Below are 20,610 nucleotides of genomic sequence, written 5' to 3'. Positions count from 1 at the left end.
GTGTTTCCAAATTGGAGGGAAAGACATATGTTTCATTCATAAAATCCAAATTAAAAGGCACCTAGGTCTTTATTCATCACAAAAGACCAAAGAAATATCAACCAGAGAGCAACCTAGAACAATTTGACGGATTTCTCATGAGCAAAGATGTCAACAACTTGTGAAGTATTGACACAACACACGTGGGTCACGAAACTCATAATAATTTGAGAAAATTGTTTAAATAAATATAGTTATATATGTTGATACTATGTAAATATATGGCACTGACACTGACATGAGTCTAATATGACGAGTCGGCTACCTGATGCTCTTTTGATATAAACTGTAAGTGTTACTTAGTCAACAACTAATCTAGAGCCATAATGCATTTTTAATCGATTAGATTTTAAGCAATTGAATATGCCAAAGACCCCTTAAAAAACAAGTTAACCTAACAAGTGTCAATATGTGTTTTTAAGGACATTATGAAAATTTTATGACTTAACAACATTTCCTTTTTTTCCTCTCACTCATTATACAAACTAGTCTTTTAGTATTTTGGGTTTAAGATATAGTTAGTATATCTAATGCTTTATGGTACCCTTTAGTAGTAGACACACTAAAATTTTTAAAAAATAAAAACAAAATGTTCAAAAGAAAGTTAAACTGAATTTCTCAACAAAGCGCTAGAATTTCCAAAAATAAATAAAAAGGAAATACAATTTGCCCTCATGCAGGATCGAACTACAGACCTTCAGTTTACAAGACTGACGCTCTACCACTGAGCTATAAGGGCAGATGAAAACAAATTTCAATATTTAAGTATTTTTTTAGTAATTTATAAAGTACCTTAATTTCATATTAATAACTTTTTAACTCATTAAAGAAAGTAAATATTATTAGAAACCAAAAAAAAAAAATTCCATCCATATATTTAATTTTTTTATTAAGTTATCCGGATGAAAATAGAAAGGGAATATAAGTTTATCAAAGTATAATTGTTACCATCAGCAAGGTGATACTTAATGATTTCTTCGTCATCTGTTACTAGAACAACCTCAAGCAGATCTTCGAATAAATGCATTGAACACACATCTTTTTAGAGAATAAATAGAACATTCTTTCCTTTAAACAATTGAAGTTCATTTTGACTAAACCAACACTTGACACCCTCTTATTTTAATAAATTATATTTAAAATCAAACAAACTACCATAATAAAAGAAATCAAATGTGTCATACACATCGATTTAACAAAATTGAAATAACTAAGATAAATATAGTAGTTAAATTCATCATTAATTCATTGTATTTGAAAGAAGTGATCCCCTTGATTATAAGGTCAAACAACTCAAACCTAGCACTTGTGCTTTCATCATCCACAAAAATGATCAACTTTCACCTAACACATTTAAAAAACAAAGATTAACATATGCAATTGTCACTAGGGAAAAAGGAGAAGAATCAAACTTCTAACAAAAAAAATTTACTTTAACATACATTAAAATAAATATGATGACATTTGTGACAATAGTACAATCCATAAAATACTTAAAGTAATCTCACGCATGATGGGTCATTATGAGATGAAAGTATTCACATTAGGTCAAACACTTCCCTAATGGTCAAAGACTCACCAAAACAAGTGAGAGAGACACCACATATTCACCCAAAAGATTTAGGAAATATGTGTATAGGTCCTCTCATTTATAAAGTGTTCGACATTTTCTAAGAAATGTGGGACTTACACAACTCACTTTTATTTCTCATTAATCTCCCCCTCAAGTGCGAGTTAATCCATAATGCTCCCCCTCAAGTGAAAGTTGTTTCATCTAAATACTTGTATCGGAGTTTATACACACTTTTACCATGTCATGGGCACTTCCACGGGACACGTTGTTTGACCACCATGTCAGAAAGAATTTCGATACAAGGAGTCTGTTCTCTTTACTCTAACCATCAACTATAATATCAGCGATGAGTCATCATAAAGGGGAAGCATTCACATTAGGTCAAACACTCACCTAAAAGTCAAAGACTCACCCAAACAAGTGATAGAGAGACCACATATTCATCCAAAAACCTTTAGGCTATGTTTGGGAGTTTGGAGGGGAAGGGAGGGGAAGGCTTCCAAAAATGAAATTTTAAAAAAATATAGAAAAATATTTGACATTTTTTGAAAAAATGATTTTGTTTAGAATGATAAAAGAGTTATTATCATTACTAAATTTTTAATTTTCAGAATACTATGACAACCTAAAAGATATTTGGAAAATTTATGTAAACCCTTCAAAACCCTCCAAAACCCCTCCTTCAATACAACTTTTGAGTTCCCCATTTTATGGGGTTTTTGGTGTTATGAATAAACTCAAACCCTCCAAAACCCTCCTACCCAAAATCTTTTTATCATTTTCACCCAATTCTTCCTATTTTTAAAAGCCCTCCCCTCCCTTCCCCTCCAAACTCCCAAACATAGCCTAAGGAAGTGTATATGGGTCCTCTCACTTATAAAATGCTAAACCTACACTTTTCAAGCAAAGTGGGATTAGACAACTCATACTTATTTTTCAACACCATAATCAGAAAGAAGATACCATTGTGGATCTATTACAAAACATTAACAATCTTAGCAAGAACCACAAACAATTCATTCTTCATAGAATAAATTAACTCTCGTATTGTTTTCTTTAGATAAAATTGTTTAAATTGAGGTTGTTCTTGAATAGAAATAAGAACTTGTTTAATTTTTTGAAAGTACAACCATTGCCAAACAACACCAACCAACAAAAGAATATATATAATAAAGTTTTGAACAAATAATAATATAAAATATTAAAAATTCAAAAGTATAAATAATACACAAATGAAAAATATACCAATTTCTAAATTGAATAACTTAGACCATCGGAGGATTAAACAAAATTCTAATAACATCCTTTACACTTGAACAACAACACACCCTATAATTTAAAATAAAATGTATATAAAATCCAAAAACAATATTTGTAAAATATTAATCACCAAGTTGCAATTAAGCCATTTGTTTTATCATTACAAACAGAAGTACAATGACGTAACAAAAAAGTTTTGACATGCATTTTCGAATAACTCTGAGAAACTAATAAGCAAAAAGTCCATTTAGTGCAAATTTAAGATTTCCACCACGAAAAAACACAATAAAACCAAATATTAAAACATAAATAAAAAAACAAATTCAACACATAGAGAAGTTATTGATGACAAAATTAACTTATGTTTGATCAGTTAACTCAATTTCGAAAATCATGTCCATACCTATAGAAATATCATGATCGTACTCATAACGAATAAATATCAAAATACCAATAACATCTACAAATAAGATATTTAGAATAAATTAAAATATTGAAGTTTCATACATCAAATATAAATTAAAATAGTATACGATAATACAAACACTTACTAACTAAATAAATATAATGAAACTCGTGCTTCAAGATTTTTCATAAAGAAAGTAGAGACTAAACATACTTATGGGTTAAATAACTACTTAAAAGCAAACTTCAGCTTTTACATGGAAAATAATTTTCTATCTATGGTAAGTTGTCATCAAGCCACTTATATTAGGTGCAACATGGAAGATAGAAATCACACAAACACTATTTTCTACAAGGAGATGTTTTAAACAATCAAGAAACTGAGTCGAAACAATTGCTTGAATTTTGATACCTTAACATATAATGCAAACAAAATCAAATAAGCATTTAATTTGTAATATAAAGTATAGCATGTGAAACATATCCGAAAAAACATATATGTTTCACTAGTGCAACTTTTAAAGAAAATTATACCTTTTAGTCAAGTAAGATGAGCTCTGTGGAGTTCACTTTTCGGGTACTAAACTGCTATTGATATCATTTGATGTTCTAGTATCTTATACCGTTATCACCTATGGTTTCATGTTATAGTTAGCGGTGGCAAACGGGCATGTCAGTCCGTTTAGATCTATTCTACAAAAGTCCACGAAAAAATGGAGCAGAGCTGACTTTGTTGAGGGTGCGAGCCTAAAATTTTACCCCACCTCACAAAATAATGAGTGTGGGATGGGATGGATCCGTGGGCATTGAACCTTTTAAACTTAAAATTTTCAAAATTTCATATTAACGTTTGCGCCCGCAGAAGTCCGCAAAAAAATGAGGCACGGCAGGACGAACATATCTTTGAAGATGCATGCCTAAAATTTAACCCCGTCCTGCAAAAAATTACAGACATAAGTTAACTCGTCTTGCAAAAAATTAACACACATGGTCATATATCCATGTCCTTTTTGTACACATACACTTGTACCACAAGGATATGATATCAGATGTTAGTTCATGAGGAGGAGCATCAACCTTTGTCCAAGAGCAACACATAAGTGAGAGAGAGAGAGAGAGAGAGAGAGAGAGAGAGAGAGAGACATTACATATTCACCCAAAATCTTAAGGTGATAGGTGTATGAGTTCTCTCACTTATAAGTCCTCAACTCTCCACATTTATAATCAATGTGGGACTCCAACTCACACTTGACTTATTATTCTCAACAACTTTCAACTTTCAAATGAGTTGTATAGCCCAAATTATCATCAATAAATTGAGGACGCAGTCAAGTTGAAAGTAGAACATGGAGATCTAGAGATACCTCAACGATTGATGTGAAACCTAAGTAACCATATTCTTAACTCACCTACATATATAATCTTCCTCCATGAAATTGACAAGCAAATTTTAAACTTGAATACATGACAAGTAAATAAACAAAAAATAAATCAAAAGCATATATTATTTATATCATGTAGTATGGAATCATTGATATGTTATACACGTGGAACCAAATATTCAATCAGATTCATATATCAATATATTCAAAATACAAGAATGCAAAAGATACCCTAACTATCCAAACAACACAAATATCCTCATCATATTTGATGGCATCCTTAGTGTCAATTAAAGTTGGAGGGAAAAAAGCAACCCATTTTCAAACCTTTAACTCATACTCTAAAAAATTCCTCCACAACATCAAAAACAACACATACAATCAAATACAAATAAAACAAAATGGATAAATTTACAATTATAATATATAAAAGGTATATAGATGTGTAAATTGCGTAAATAATATGCCAAATAAAGCAAACATAAATCATGAAATCGATCATATAAAACATCGTGAATAGAATATCTCTCGGATCATTTTATAACTATTAGTTGGGGTAAACAACGTGCATTTTGGGCAGTTTCAGAACCAAAATTTCCAGTTGGCCTAAACTACATATGTAAGTTAAAGGTTTGGTTTTGCCCATTTGTGTGTATGATTTAATCGGGTGACGGGTTTGTCGAGTGGCGAATTATTCGATTTGATTTGTTTGGGTTGAGTTTCACGTTTTGACATTACTAAGTAGTTTATTAATTTCAAAAATTAGTATGGTAATAGAAAAATAAAAAGAAAATAAAGAGTTCAGTGGAATGAGTTTTTGAGTGACAAAATATTTTGACCCCCCTCTCTTCTTGGTCACTCTCGCTGAAATTCCATAATTGTCCCTTTACTTTGGAAATGCATTTTCGAAGTTGAAAAAAAGACTGATTTCGGATATGCATTTCCGAAATCACCTTTTTTTACGTAAAAATTTTTTTTGGAAATACATTTCCGAAAATAACATTTCGGAAACACATTTCCGAAATAACGCGTGTTCTGCTGTTTAAACAAAACAGCCTCCCCCCTATTTCTATTTTACCCTAAAACTCAAAAGTTTCAAAAATCTTCCCATTTGTGGTTCCTACTACACGAACTTGACTCTCCAAAGTTGCTCTACAACCTTCAAAGACTACTCAAAGGCTACATTCAAAGCTTCCAAATTGTAAGTTCTCACAACCTTATATTGTAACATTGAAATCCATATTAGGGTTGATAGAAATTAGCAAAATGATATAGGGTTAAGTTATTATTAGTCACTTAGGTTGTTTAGATAGGAAAAATCTGATTTTGAAGCATTTAGGGAAAGAAATGGGTTTTCTGCAAAAATGGAGTCGCAGGTGTTTTCGGAAGTGCATTTCCGAAAACACCTCCCTGACCAGTTTTAGAAATGCACTTCCGAAGTTGACCCAAAAAGTTTTTTTATTTTCTTGATTGTTTCGCCTTCTAACCCGTTCGCTTTTGGATTTCAATTGTTTCACGAAAATGGCAGGCAACCCAGCTAGAATTAGACAGGGGAGAGAGAGACAGACAGCGTCGGCTAGACATGAGCAGGCAGCGCAGCTGACATCGATGCAGGGACGGGGTAGAGTACGAGCACCCGTCCAGACAGATGAGCTTGGTTCCTCGTCTGAATCGAGAAATCGGATGGCTCGGGTATCTTCTTCCCGTCAGGAGGAGGAGGAGGTGATATACCAAGAGGCGGAGGAGGAGATAGCAGATGCTGATCCTCCACACGGGGAGGAGAAGGAGGAGGGCTACCCGGGAGGGCCTAGTGACAATTCCGTGCTGATTTCCTACCATGAGCACGTCGCTCGACGTGTCTGGGAGGGAGAGGTATTTTTTATAATTTATCCGACTTTATTATTTAAACCGTTTTTTTATTTAACAATCTTTTTGTTTTTGTTGTAACAGGAAAGGGCGACGCTAAAAATGGTGAACCACGTGCGGAAGATTTTTGATCTGTTTAAACCAGAGGCGCAGTGGTTTAATGATGTGGTGACTGCTTCCGGGCTAGGTGGTTTGTGTATGACCGGGTATACCACCATCATCCACAGCATGCAGGGGGCTTTTGTGGAGCGGTGGCATAGGGAGACATCTTCTTTCCACTTACCGGTTGGGGAGTTGACGATCACCTTGCACGATGTGCATTGTCTTCTCCACTTGCCGATTACAGGGATGCTGCTTAACCATTCCCCGGATCCAGAGGGTCAAAGCGATCGAGTGGATGGGGATCTATCTGAGTATGGACCCTTATATGGCTGATTTTGAGTGTTGGACAACAAATAGGGCTCATATCCGGTTCTCCACCTTGAGAGAGTTGTATGAGCACCACTTGGTGGCGGCGGCCGATTCCGAGGAGGCGGGTAACGACCTATTTACGGAGTATCACCGTGCATGCGCTCTCCGGTATTGGTTCATGTTCTTGGTAGGCACTGACTACCATTCACCAGTGGAACTGGGGGGTCAGCTATTCTAGTATACTTGTACCCAAAGCTGAATGAAGCCTCCAACTAGAGGACCAGGAAGTTGACTGGATCTGCCATACTCTTGATGGTATGTTTCCTTTTAATTGTTACACATTTATTTATGGTTCATCTTTATTTTTAATACATTATCGTGTTTTTCTTTCAGGGCTGGATCATATCCTACTTCCCCCGCATCCACGGCTTCGCCATTGATTCTGCGTACGATGACGTCGTGCCCAGGGCCCCGCCCGATACGTTCTCCAAAGGGAGGACAATGCAGTGGAATCATATCGCGGGTACCTCAACCACAAAGCTCACGATGACATTCGTTGGATGTCATTCAATGACTACACTGCTGTTGTCCCATTTGACTGCATCGCGTTATACTCTGGCTGGTTGGCATGCGGGGCCAACACCATGGTGAGGTATCTTACGGAGCAGTGCATGCGACAGTTTGGACATGTGCAGATGATACCGAGGTCACCGTTTGAGGCAGCTCCCGACACAGTTACCCGAGTGGAGCTCACCTGCCATATTTGAGGACTGGGAGCATCATTTGGTCCCAGAGGAGTATCGCCGCATGCAGACCACCCAGGAGTGGCATTGTGTAGAGGGGTACGTGATATGGTTCTATCGGGTGCCACATCCTCTGATGACACCCGACGCTCCCCAGAGCTCCTAGGCCAGCATACGAGGAGATCCTAGAGAACCAGCAGGCCGAGGATGACCATGCCATTGATCTCCTGCCGATATGCCAGCGGATAGAGATGCTTGGGCGGGACGCGTTAGAGCGAGGTATCATTGATCAGGACGGTCCAGAGGCAGTCACCGTGGTGGAGAGGATGATCGGTGATGTGGGCGGTGCGGCGGCATATAGGAGGCAGAGGAGGTCCCAGGGCGTTAGGGTTAGGCATACTCAGTAGGGGGTTCCGGTTTATTTTTCTTGGATTTTATTGTATTTGAGTTGTATTTCTTGACATTCACATACATTTTCGCTCACTATTAGTATTTTATTCGGCTTGTATATATAATTCGGCTTGTATATATAATATTAGTATTTTATGTTGATATGTCGTTTATTTTATTCGGCGTTTTCGTTTAATTAAAAATACGGGACTAAACGTTGTTAAGAAAAACATAAAAAAAACACAATTTCTGCATATTTCGGAAGTGCACTTCCGAAAACCCCCTAAAATGTGAAAAAGGTGTTTTCGGAAGTGCATCTCCGAAAACACCCACCATTTGGTGTTTTCGGAAGTGCACTTCCGAACTCTGGAAAAATCTAGAAAATAATTTACTTCGGAGATACATCTCTGAAGCAAGGGCAAGTTTGGCATTTCGCTGGGGGTCACCCCCATAGGGGGCCAGGAAAGAAATTCTCAAATATTATGACATTATAGTAGTAAATAATTGTTCGATTTAACTAGTAAGGTGAGCCACACAAACACACTAAGTTTTTAATACAATATAAAAAATAATTGTTTGACATGAGAAGATACAGAACCGGGTAGGTTTGGGTATTGCATGGTTTCAGTTTATTTTCATTTGAAACCCATCTATAACAACCCGAAACATAAAAAATCTGCACGATTTAATCAATTTAGTTCGGTTGAGCGGGTCATGTCCACCCCTAAATATTTGATGCACCATGAACTATATTTTAATATTTAGGATTAATAGGTATTTTGCCCCTTATCATGTAGGCGAGTTTTGAAAAACTCCCTGTAAAAAAAAATTAGATTCGGTCCTCAACATTTGAAGATTATCTTGTTTTAAATCCTCTTGAAACTTAGTCATCTGAATCTATGATGTGGCAATAATTTTTTTTAATTTTTTTATTAAGGTGAATTCTTAATTGGCTTTTTTTAATTATTTATTTATTTATTTTTAATCCATCTAAGCTTTCATTTTTAACCCATCTAAACTTTCTTATTATTATTTTAGTGATTGTGTGATAAATGGATAAAACTAAAATTTCAAAAACTGCCATAAGGAGGGGTCAAACTCGTGACCCTGGATATGAATGAGGGGCACCCACCAACTAAGCTGAAAAAGTTTATTGTGTTGATGTCTGCCATCAATATATGTAATACAGCTTACACTTGCAGTATTACAAAACAAATTATTTCACTTACATTTTCATTTCAATTAATTCCATATATTTCTCTTACACTCAATATTAAATGTTTAATAGGATTAGTTTTTAAATCATTCATCTTTTATATTTAATAATATTAGTTTTTAGATAGTAATAAAACTATATTATTACATGTTAATTTATGTAATAATATGAATTAATATATATTTAATCATTCATATTTATTGATACATACACACATATATATATATATATATATATATATATATATATATATATATATATATATATATATATATATATATATATATATATATGGGATATGATCAAATGACACTAAGGTGTCAAAGTTTAATTTAACACCTAATCTCAACCGTTAAAAGAATTGATCAAACGGTGATACTAAACAGCCTATTTTTTAGGAGAAAAATATGCTATATAAATTTTTATTATTATTTTATTTCACTTAGTATCACCGTTTGATCAATTCTTTTAACGGTTGAGATTTTGGTGTCAAATTAAACTTTGACACCTTGGTGTCATTTGATCCTATCCCTATATATATAATATTTACTCATATTTTTAAATTAACAATTATATAATATATGAAGTATAAATTATTTAAAAACTAATACTATTTAGACATTTAATAATAAGTATAAGAGAAATATATTTATTCATATTATTAAATTAATATGTTTGAATAAAAATTAATGATTAAATATATATTTAAATATATTATTACATAAATTAACAATTAATAATATAGTTTTATTATTATTTAAAAAATAATATTATTATAAGAAATATAAATGATTTAAAAACTAATACTATTAAACATTTAATAATAAGTGTAAAGAGAAATATATGGAATTAATTGAAATGAAACTGTAAGTGAATTCTTATTTACCCAATGTCGCTACTGCGAAAATTAACAGAGTCGCCACTAATATATTTATCCTATAAGGGAAAGGAATACCAGGAAACCTAACTCGAATAAGAACAAGGTCTTTCGACCAGAGAATAGGGTACGGGAGTCGGCTACGCAAGGGGAAGGTGCTAGCACCCCTCACGCCCATCGTACTCGATGGTATCCACCTATGTTTTTGTTTCTATCTAAAAGGGTGTGTATTATTTCTAAACCTAAATGAAAATGAATGCAAAAGAAACACGGGAAAAAGAAGGAAATATTTACAAGTGTGCTCGCTTAGGCCCCGCGGCCCAATGCCTACGTATCCCTTACAAGGAATCAGAGCTACCGTAGTTCGGCTCAAAAGTTTCCATTTGTTTTGTGTTTTTTAGTTGAACAGAGGTTAAGGTCGCAATCCACGATGCTCGACCTTTGGAGACTTATACGCCTAATTCTGGACTGGACTTAACTTGTTCTTAGCAGCAGAAATGAACATGGGTTTGTGTCTTTTATTATAATTCTATGATGACAAAACCCACTACAAGGTTTCGCACCACTTCCTTTCTTTGTTTTGAATTTGAACCTTTATTAGGTATTTTGAGTATTTTTTATTGGTGTTTTTTAAGGCGAAATTATTTGTGACTTAGATCATACAAAAAGAGTTTTTGAATATTTAGAGAACACACATCGAGATCTATACCCCAATCGTTTCTCTAAATAGCGGTTAAGAAATATACCGAGGCCTACGCCTCAATCATTTCTCTTCCGCTAAGCAGAAAAGAAATACACCGGGGCCTACGCCCCAATCATTTCTTTCCTACTATGAAAAAGTAGCAGCGGTATAATCCTCGTCGGTATTTATTAGGTTTTTTAAGATCAAAAAAGAAAAAGAAATGAGAAAGGGGGACTAACCTAATTTCTAACCTAATTGTTATTGTTTTTTTACAAAGGAAATCTAAATCTAAAGGTTAACATGGTAATGAGATAAATTCTAAAACTAAGGGAGCATACAAATTGTATCAACAAAATAGGCTCAAAATATGGCCAAAAATCTAAGCAACAAAGTCATAAAAAAATTATACAAAAAATAACATGGAAATGATACTAAAAAGGAAAGAAGCAATTCAAGTTTAAGTACAAAATTAGTCTAAAATAGTACCATTTTTATGAGTTTCTAATGAAAGTTTTTATGTCAACAATTGCCTAAAAAATCTAACAAATTTTAATGGTGATTATGGTTTTTATATCGACTAAAAATTCTAAAAAAAACTATTGTGAAAATGAACCTAAATCTATAAAAATTATAATGGAGTCAGGGGGTGAAAGCTAAAAAGGGGTGTGCAGGTAATCTGGGCGCAGGGCCACTAGAATTAAGCCCAACAGCTATTTTTTGTTCAAAATTTGTTTCAAGTGGCCAAAAACGTGTGAAATGGGCTCACAGGGGGGTGAATGGAAGCAATTCATGAAGGCCTGATGTTTGATCCAGATTCTCAGATCATCAATGTTTTTCAATTAACAAATTTAATTAAATAAATAAATAAAAAAATAAATAGAAAGGGGAATTAGGGTTCGTATGTGACCTTTCACCTCTTAGACTTCAAACTCATCTTCTCGCTCTCGTCTCTACCTCTCTTTCTCATGAGCGGCGCGCGACGGAGGGACTCACCTTCTCCGATCAAAAACTCCAGCCCATTCCATACACACGCTCCCATCTCTAGCCTTTCGTTCTTCGTTGATTCAACCATGGCAGGGAGCAAACACGAACTCATGAAAGGGTTTGAGGATTACCAATCGGCGAGTCGTCCGAAGCACCTTTGATAGCTCAGGTTTGTCTTCGAAATCCTCTTCGTTCTTTGGCTCTTTCTTCTTCTACCTTCTTGCGCCTTTGGTCGTTGTTCGTGATGATGATGATGACGATGAATGTTGTTGCGATGCATTGAGGATGATGCGAATGTTGTTGTTGAATCAATGTAGGTTCCGTACTGATTGATATTTTGACTGTGTTGATTGAATGAAGATAGAGAGTGTTTCTGGTGGTGATTGAAGGTATCGATGCTGAGCAGTGATGGTGATGATGAAGATTCTTGGTTAGAGATTGAAGAGGAATTCTCGGTTGTGATTTTTTTGAATTTTCTTATGAGTGAGGTGGATTGAAGATGAAGATGATGGAGAATTGATAGGAAGATGAAGAAGATGAATTCGGTTGAAAGAGAATGAAGATGATGAATTCTGAGATTGTGAAGATCGAAGATGATGGTGAATTCAGAGAGTGAGAGCTTGAATCTGAGAAGTGCAGATGAATATATAGGGAGAGTTGACTGAAGATTCTGTTATCAATTGAAAGGTTAGTTGCAATTCTCTGAGGTTAGTTACATTCTGTTGTTCTCTGATTTGATAATCTGATTCTTCTTCTCTTTCTGTTATGAGCTCTTAGGAAAGCTAGGTTGTTAGTTTTTCTGTTATGGGTTAGTTATGAAACGGTTATCTCTGTTAGTTATGTTTTGGAAAGGTTTTTATAGTTTGAAAGTTTGTTACATGTTGGGTGGAGGTTAAGACTATTAGAAAAAAGTTAGGCTATGTTTGGGAGTTTGGAGGGGAGGGGAGGGGAAGGCTTCCAAAAATGACATTTTAAAAAAATATAGAAAAATATTTGACATTTTTTGAAAAAATAATTTTGTTTAGAATGATAAAAGAGTCATTATCATTACTAAATTTTTAATTTTCAGAATACTACCACAACCTAAAAGATATTTGGAAGATTTATGTAAGCCCTTCAACACCCTCCAAAACCCTCATTCAATACAATTTTTGAGTTCCCCCATTTTATGGGGTTTTTGGTGTTATGAATAAACTCAAACCCTCCAAAACCCTCCTACCCAAAATCTTTTTATCCTTTTCACCCAATTCTTCCTATTTTCCAAAACCCTCCCCTCCCTTCCCCTCCAAACTCCCAAACATAGCCTTAGGAGGTTAGTTAGTATGCAGTTAGGGTCTTTTGTGTTTGATGCAGCATATAGCAAGGTTTTGATTTGATGTAGGTCTGAAAAATGCGATGCTAATTTCTGTTAGTTTCTTTTCCTCTTTGATTTTCTTTACAATAACTCTGTTTTTTGTGAAATCTGTTTCGTTCCTCCCCCTTTTCTGTTACGAGTTTTCTATTGGTTTAATGAGTGCAAGGCTGAACTTGGTTTGTAATTGTACATGGTTGGTTTTTGGTTCGGCTTTTTATGAATTGCTAAGCTGAACTGTGGGTTTTTTGTATTGATGCTGCAGGTTTGGGTGTTTCCTATGCGAGATTTTGCGGATCAATTCCGAAATTGGTGTGTAGCTGCAATTCAATTCTGAATGGGGTGGCTGAATTGGTGTAACGTGAAGGCTGGAAAAGATATGAACAAAGCTCGGAGAATAATATGGAAACGTGAAGATTTAGGGATAGACTTAGGACGAGTTTATGATTTTTTTTTGTGGTTGTAATGATTGATGATGTTGAATGGAACTCGAAACGGTATATTATACTTTTGTAACTTGAAGACATGTTTCCAATATGCAAAGTGTGGACCTCCGTTTTTTATCCCGGGCCATACCTCTGTTCTGGAGAGATACGTGAACTGACTCTTTTTTATCGCTTAATGCTTTCGCATTTTGAAAATTCACAGAGTCGCCACCGACCTTTTATTTTATCCAATTAAGGAAAGGTTTATAAAAGAAACAGAAAAAAGACCTTTAAGAAATTCTGGGTAAGGGGGTAGGTTATACAAAGGGAAGGTGTTAGCACCCTTTGTATCCATGGTTATCCATGGGCTCTTAAGTTTGCTTAGCTCACTTGTTTTTCGATCACTTTTCAATTGCTTTAGAATGCTCATATGTGGTTTCAAATACCTTTGTAAATTGAATTTTGTAATGATCCGTGTGTGGATGTATACAAAATGCTTGTTTATCTTTCGAAAGATGTTTTGAAAAGAACGTTAACTTTGTAATAATCCGTGTTTTGGATGTATACAAAGTATTGTCTTTTTTGAAAGTTTTGTTTTGAAAAACAACAGTGTGTGAGAATTTTGTTTGTTTTGATTTGAGCAAGCAAACTAGGAGGTCTACCTTGAGTTGTAAGGTCTTTATCCTTATTTCCTTTAAAAAATCTATCCTTTCACCGGATACAAACAAAAGGTTCGATTTTGTACTCGAAACAGTAGAATTTTGACTTTTGATTTTGAAAAGAATGAGAAGGGATTACCTTAAAAGGTGCAAGTGTGATTTGTGTTTGAATTCAGATATTTTATCTTTGAAGTTAGTGATCTAACGGTTCAATTTTATCTTTGACATACACGCAGTTTATATTTGCTGGAAATTAAAATGCGGAAATGTAAAGTGCGGAAAGTAAATCTACGCTATTACATCGATTGTGCAGGAAATGTAAACTAGCCTATTTACATGAATTTGACATCCTATACATTTATCTAGGAATTTAAATTGCAAGAAAAATAAAAGGCATGTTTTTTTGGATTTTTTATGATTGATTTTAATTATGATTAATGCATGATTAATTAAATTAAAATGAAGAAAAAAAGATGAAAATAGATTTAAACCTAGAAATTAAGTTTAAAATATGTACAAAATATTTGTCAATTAATTTTAAAACAAAACTAATTTTTTTGGAATTTTTGGAATTGATTTGAAATTGATTAAGTTAATTAATACATAATTATGCAAATAATTATACAAATAATTAAAACTTAGAGAGAAAATTATTCAAAATATGTACAAAATTAGTTTATAATATATAAACAATATTTTATATAAAGAACAATTTTTTTTATGATTTTTTGATTGGTTAGAATAATTAAAAAGCCAATATATAAATATATACTAATTAATTATGCAAAATATTGAAATTTTGAAGAAAAATAAAATATTTTTATTTCAGAAAATAATATATTATTTTAGAAGTCTAAAAAATATTTTGTGTGTATTTTTTGGATTTTTAAAACTATTTTTAATTAATTTTGCAAAGAAAATTAAAATAAAATAGAAAATAAAAGGATACATGATCAGGTGTGGTGGATAAGTGTGGTCTATGGTGTGGATCACTTGTCTGGTGCGTTGGATGAGCTGGCTAGCGGATCTGATGGTCACCAGCATGAGGGACCATACCACGTGATGTACCTGCAAAACACAGAATCCAAGATTAATTCAAAAAACACGCGCGCGCCCTCCAGCCAATCAGAGGACGCCACGCATCGTCTTCTTCCTCAGGATGGGCTTTTACACCTTTCATTTGCAGGTGGTGTAAAAACTCCAACCTTTTACACCTGTTGAAAATAGCGAATACTAGCAAACACTAATATAAATCTGGCGCGATACCATGGTTCAGTTCGTATTGTTCATGCGATTCTAATGGTACCATTTAGAGTTCATAATTTTGCATGGATAGTAAAACCCCAAATTTAAAGGTTCGAACCCTAAAATGGTGATCCTACGTATAGGCGTCCAAACTTCAATTAAGTTTCCAGAAATGATTAGGACCTCAAACCAAACACAAATACATGTCTACATCTTGTTAAACATGCATGAATGACCAGATACGAGTTGATTTAGATTTGAACAAATTATGACCTGTATAGCTCGATTTAGTGAGCTTCAAGGCTTGCAATTGATTGGAATACGTTCAATGATACTTGAGGATTGTATTTGAGTGTTTAATTTGAACTGAAACAAGATAGAAATTAAAATTCGAATTTTGAATTTCTTTGAAAAATTTCAAGTGATTACAAGTGTGTTATCAGCAAGGCTTTGTTTCTGAACTTGTCCCCTTCATTACTGAAGTATGCTAGCCTATATATAAGCATTGAGTGCTTAGAATTGAATCTAAGAAGCATCTAGTTGCCTTTGTGGAATTCTTGAATTTTTTATATTAAAAAGCTTTGAATTATTGACCAAGTCTTCTTGTCTTCAATGCTCTTGCCTTGCTCTTCAATTCTCTGCAGAAAAATGAAGATTCCTTGGGTGAGTCATGCTTAAGATTTAAGCCATCCATTATCCTTTCATTTTTCTTTTTAATTTAATCTTAAAATAAGATAAAATTATGCAAAAAATGAAATAAAAATGGTGTGGGCTTAGTCTTGGTCGTGGGAGGCCCATAATATCATGGAAATGATGTTTGAACCATGAAAACTTGGCCCCATTTGGAAAAAATGCATTTTTGAGCAATGTTGGTTTTATGCATTTTCCAAAATTTAGCCAACTTCAACAAGGTGTAAATCCCTCAATCTTTGTCATATGAAGGAGATCTTGCACTTTTTGGAAACCTCAAAGAGTCCTCTAACCAATGCCTTTGGTCTCATGTCAAAATGATTTTTGATGCTCTTTGTGTGTCCTTTTGAAAAAAGTGTCTTTTTGTTGACTTTGAAAATGACCTGTAATGTCTTTGATCATATTTTTCAAATGGTGAATCCAATGACCATGGGATCAATGGCATTTGAAAGATAATTGAATTTCCTTCAAAATGAGCTTTGGTTTGAATTTTTTGGATGAAGGATGAGAGAGTTATGATCAGTCAAAGTTGAGTTGACTTTTCAGGCAAAAACCCTAATTTTGAATCTTAGGGTTTTGTTGATTTTTGATCTTTCCTTGATGAATTATGATCATCCAATGATCAAATGATGAATCCTTTGACAAAATATGGACTTTGACAAAAAATTTCATTTTTGACTGTCTGTTGACTTTTTTGGTCAAACGGGTCGTCTGTTGACTGTTTGAGCTGCTGACGGTGCGTCTGAGTGAATTGAAGTTTGAAAATTTGTATGATGGTACTTTGAGATATATGGATGTGTATGAAATCCATTTGAGCTCTCAAAAACTTGTTTCTCCTGTAAAAACAAGAAAACCCTAGTCAGGGACTGTTTATGTAGGAGACAGTTAAGCGTACCTGATTTTTGTGCAGTGTTGAGTCTCTGCTAATCGCGTGATATTCAGAAGACTTCTAGAACAAAAATCTTGGAATTTTGAATTGTGAAAGATTGATTTGATTGATGGTACAAAACACTGAGAATTGTACTGCCAGCAGTTTGGCTGTCGACTGACTGTTACCAGTACAGTCTAAGTTTCCTGATTCTGCGCCTGCAAAAAGATTTAACTTTGTACCAATTGTGTGAGTACTATTTATCTGTAAATAAATAAATAGCATGTGTGAAGTAATAAACAGTATTTGGCGTTTGCGTATGAATAAATTCAACTGCAAGCCAAATTACTGTATAAGAAAAATTCTAAAAACTAAGTATTTCATATGTCAGGATATTTGTTGAAATAAAAATCCATGATTATATGAGACTCTTAATTTTCAGATTGGAGTTTTCTTGAAAAAAGATGCGGGCAAATTTTGGGGTATAACAAAGAGTAACCGCAACTACGCCTCCTTCCAACGTCATCCTGTCACAATTAATTATGTTACAACTGCTGCAACTATTTTCATAACAAAGTTCATCTCGTTAGCTTTCCGACGCTTCAAACGGAACTCAAATCGGATGTCCAGAACTCTAGTTATGAATTTTCGAAGTTCTGCAACTATTCAGCAATTTTCCTGCGTTTTGCTTACGAAAATCTCATTCCAAAACTCATTCTCTTCAATTCGATCGCATTCCAAACAGCCCTTTATCACACCTCTTCACTTCCAAACATTATTATAACTTGAGCAACACATCCCATCGCCGAAGTGTGATTTCTGAAACGTTACTACAACAATCCTCTTTGCAAACTTGCAACTGATCCTCTTCCAAGACCCAAGACTACTCAACTGACAACTTCGCGGCACCAGCAGAGCTGACACATTGCAACTCTCTAATTTTTCCGTCTCTTACAATAACTGTCAATTACCTCTAATCATCTTCCTTCAAGATGTTCCAACTCAATTCCCAGTGAAGTCTTAGTTCCAAGTCACCTTCAACTCGGGAAACAACAAACTCCGGCAACGCTTGCTCTGTTGCCAACAACAGCCTACTGAATCAATCTTCTTACAACTGAAACATAACCGAGAAGCAAAGATTCTCCCCCACTTGTTTCAATCCAACACCTGCAACAAACAACCAAGTACGGACAGTGATTCTCTCACATGTCGTGTACCAAGGAATAAAACGCCGACAGTATACAACTGTCGCGCAACTCAACTGACTCGACAATTGGCCGGACGGACCGACCTGCTCTGATACCACTACTGTAACACCCTTCTAAACCCCGCGAAAATAATAAAATAATTCAGAGTAAAACATGAAAATAAGGGTGCCACAATTCAATTTAAAACAAATTATCATAAATCAGTTGTCATGCTTCATGTAGGGGAAAATCATCCATTTAACAAAATCATGTTTCTACACAGCGGAACATTAATCAACAGATAAGCATAACATCATCTATGCAATATCTCGCAAAATTATTCCAATAACAACAACAATAGAGTATCATCATAAACTCTAAACTAGCGTTCCCCCAGTGTTACAATATCAGAGCATGACACCGACGCTATACTAAACGAACTGACTCATGAGCTAATCCTCATCGAGCCAAAAGCCGCTATCCTCAATCTGAAAATATCAACAGTAAGGGTGAGTCTCATTCACAATTAATAAATGTTATCGAATCATAAACAATAACACATCATAGTCACATTATTCTCCCAATTTCATTATATTCAGATTGTCAGGAAGTACTCATCAACACACAACAACAAAAAGAACACATTACCAAAATACAACACCATAATGCATCCAAACAAATCATAACAATTATACCATCATCACATATTATAACATTGGACAATCTTCCATTGATGTTATAATCATACAAGTAGCCTAATTCAAATGCAACTATATGCATGTGTTGCACCCCAAAATTTTCCCACCTAATTTTATTTCTAATTGGCTTAAGCCGCACATTTCATTTGCATGTATCCATTAGGTCATTAACATATCATGCATCATTTAATCAATAATATGGACATGGGACCAAGGATCTTGTCATTTTCTCAATTACTTATTGATTGCAGTACAAGGTAATTTGAATTGGAGATTTAATTTAGGTTTTCATTGAGAATTAAAATGGGAATGTAAAAGTCACTCAAGGCTTTTATTGATCTTATCCATCAAAGTCCACCGAAATCCAAAATGGCTCATGCTCATCCAATGGAATAGTTCTACAAGACCAAACTTCTTCATTTAATTCCAATTCAACATACGGTCATCGTTCAAAAAGAAAACTTAAGATCATAATTCATTCTTTGTGTTATTAGGAAGCTTAAGTTGATAGCTCATTCAAGATTCAACCATTCACAAGACATTATCAAGTTTCATTCAAAGTCATTCTCAAAGTGGTGCATTACATAATGAAGACTCTAGAATTCCAAGCTTCTACAAAATCTATGGTACAACTTCAAGTGTCATTCACATTAAAAAGAAAAAAGGAAAGTCAGGTGGAAAGAAAGACGCCTTTCAATTAGAATTATACAGATTCACAAGTGTTTTACATCTAAGTTACACAAGATTCTAATGGTGCTATCTTAAACCTATGCTTCAATCAAACAGTTTGCTGCCCGATACATATGTATGTATATGCAGTTGTGTTCTCAGCTCCACCAAAGATGTAAAGATTTTGTACCAAGTCTGGTTTAAGGCCTTCTCCAAAGTATTCCTTTCCGGAAAATCTGATGCATACTAAAGCTCCGGCAAACTCGCCGGTAAACAATGCATGCCACCAATTCAAGCGCAAATCAGAACCTGCATATCAAAACAAGAAAAGCAATTTCAGTCCAAAGGCGCACAAACTCGGAACAACTCAATTGCTAAAAATACATAGTCAGCCCTGCACAAGACATCAAGAAATCATAACACCATTCATCCATACATTATTACCAAATTCATACCAGATGTATATTCAATTCAAAACCAAACAGAACCTATCATTTTGTAACCATCTTAACATACCTCATCAACTAACAGCCAAATATCTTTTAGTATTCAAACTAGCTGCTGTCAACAACAGAAAACCAAATACAATCCAAACCTCTATAATCAACTTTCAGTCCTCATTTAACTTCCAAACAGAAGGTAACAAACCTCTTATAACTGCATTCTAACCCTCAACAGTCCCATTTCAACTCTTAAACTCCTAACAGTTTTGTTATTAACCTATTTCTTAAACTGTCATAACCACCACATACCAGAATTCTAACCTATTTCTGTTATTAACAGTCCTAACCGATTTTATAACTAACCTGCTTTTTTTCTTAACCTCTAATCTTCTAACAGAATCATAACCAGCATATAACAGCTAACAGAAACCTAACTGTCACTAACAGTTTTGTAACTACCCCTAACCGATTCTATAACCGCCTAACCAAATTGAAACAGAAGATAACAGAAAAAAGGAGAGTTTGGGAATTTACCTGCAATTGCTAT

General features: G+C 34.4%; 1 non-coding gene across 1 annotated transcript; it reads right to left on the bottom strand.

Moving 5' to 3' along the window:
- Positions 1–706: 706 nt before the first annotated feature.
- On the bottom strand, positions 707–778 carry TRNAT-UGU (transfer RNA threonine (anticodon UGU)). Its single transcript has one exon. It is a non-coding gene; the product is annotated as a tRNA-Thr (tRNA).
- Positions 779–20,610: the final 19,832 nt, after the last annotated feature.

The sequence above is a fragment of the Vicia villosa genome, unplaced genomic scaffold (genome assembly GCF_029867415.1).
Source record: "Vicia villosa cultivar HV-30 ecotype Madison, WI unplaced genomic scaffold, Vvil1.0 ctg.004290F_1_1, whole genome shotgun sequence".
Classification (NCBI taxonomy): domain Eukaryota; kingdom Viridiplantae; phylum Streptophyta; class Magnoliopsida; order Fabales; family Fabaceae; genus Vicia; species Vicia villosa.
Note: the sequence above shows the minus strand (reverse complement) of the source record. Positions and strands in the feature narration are given on the sequence as shown.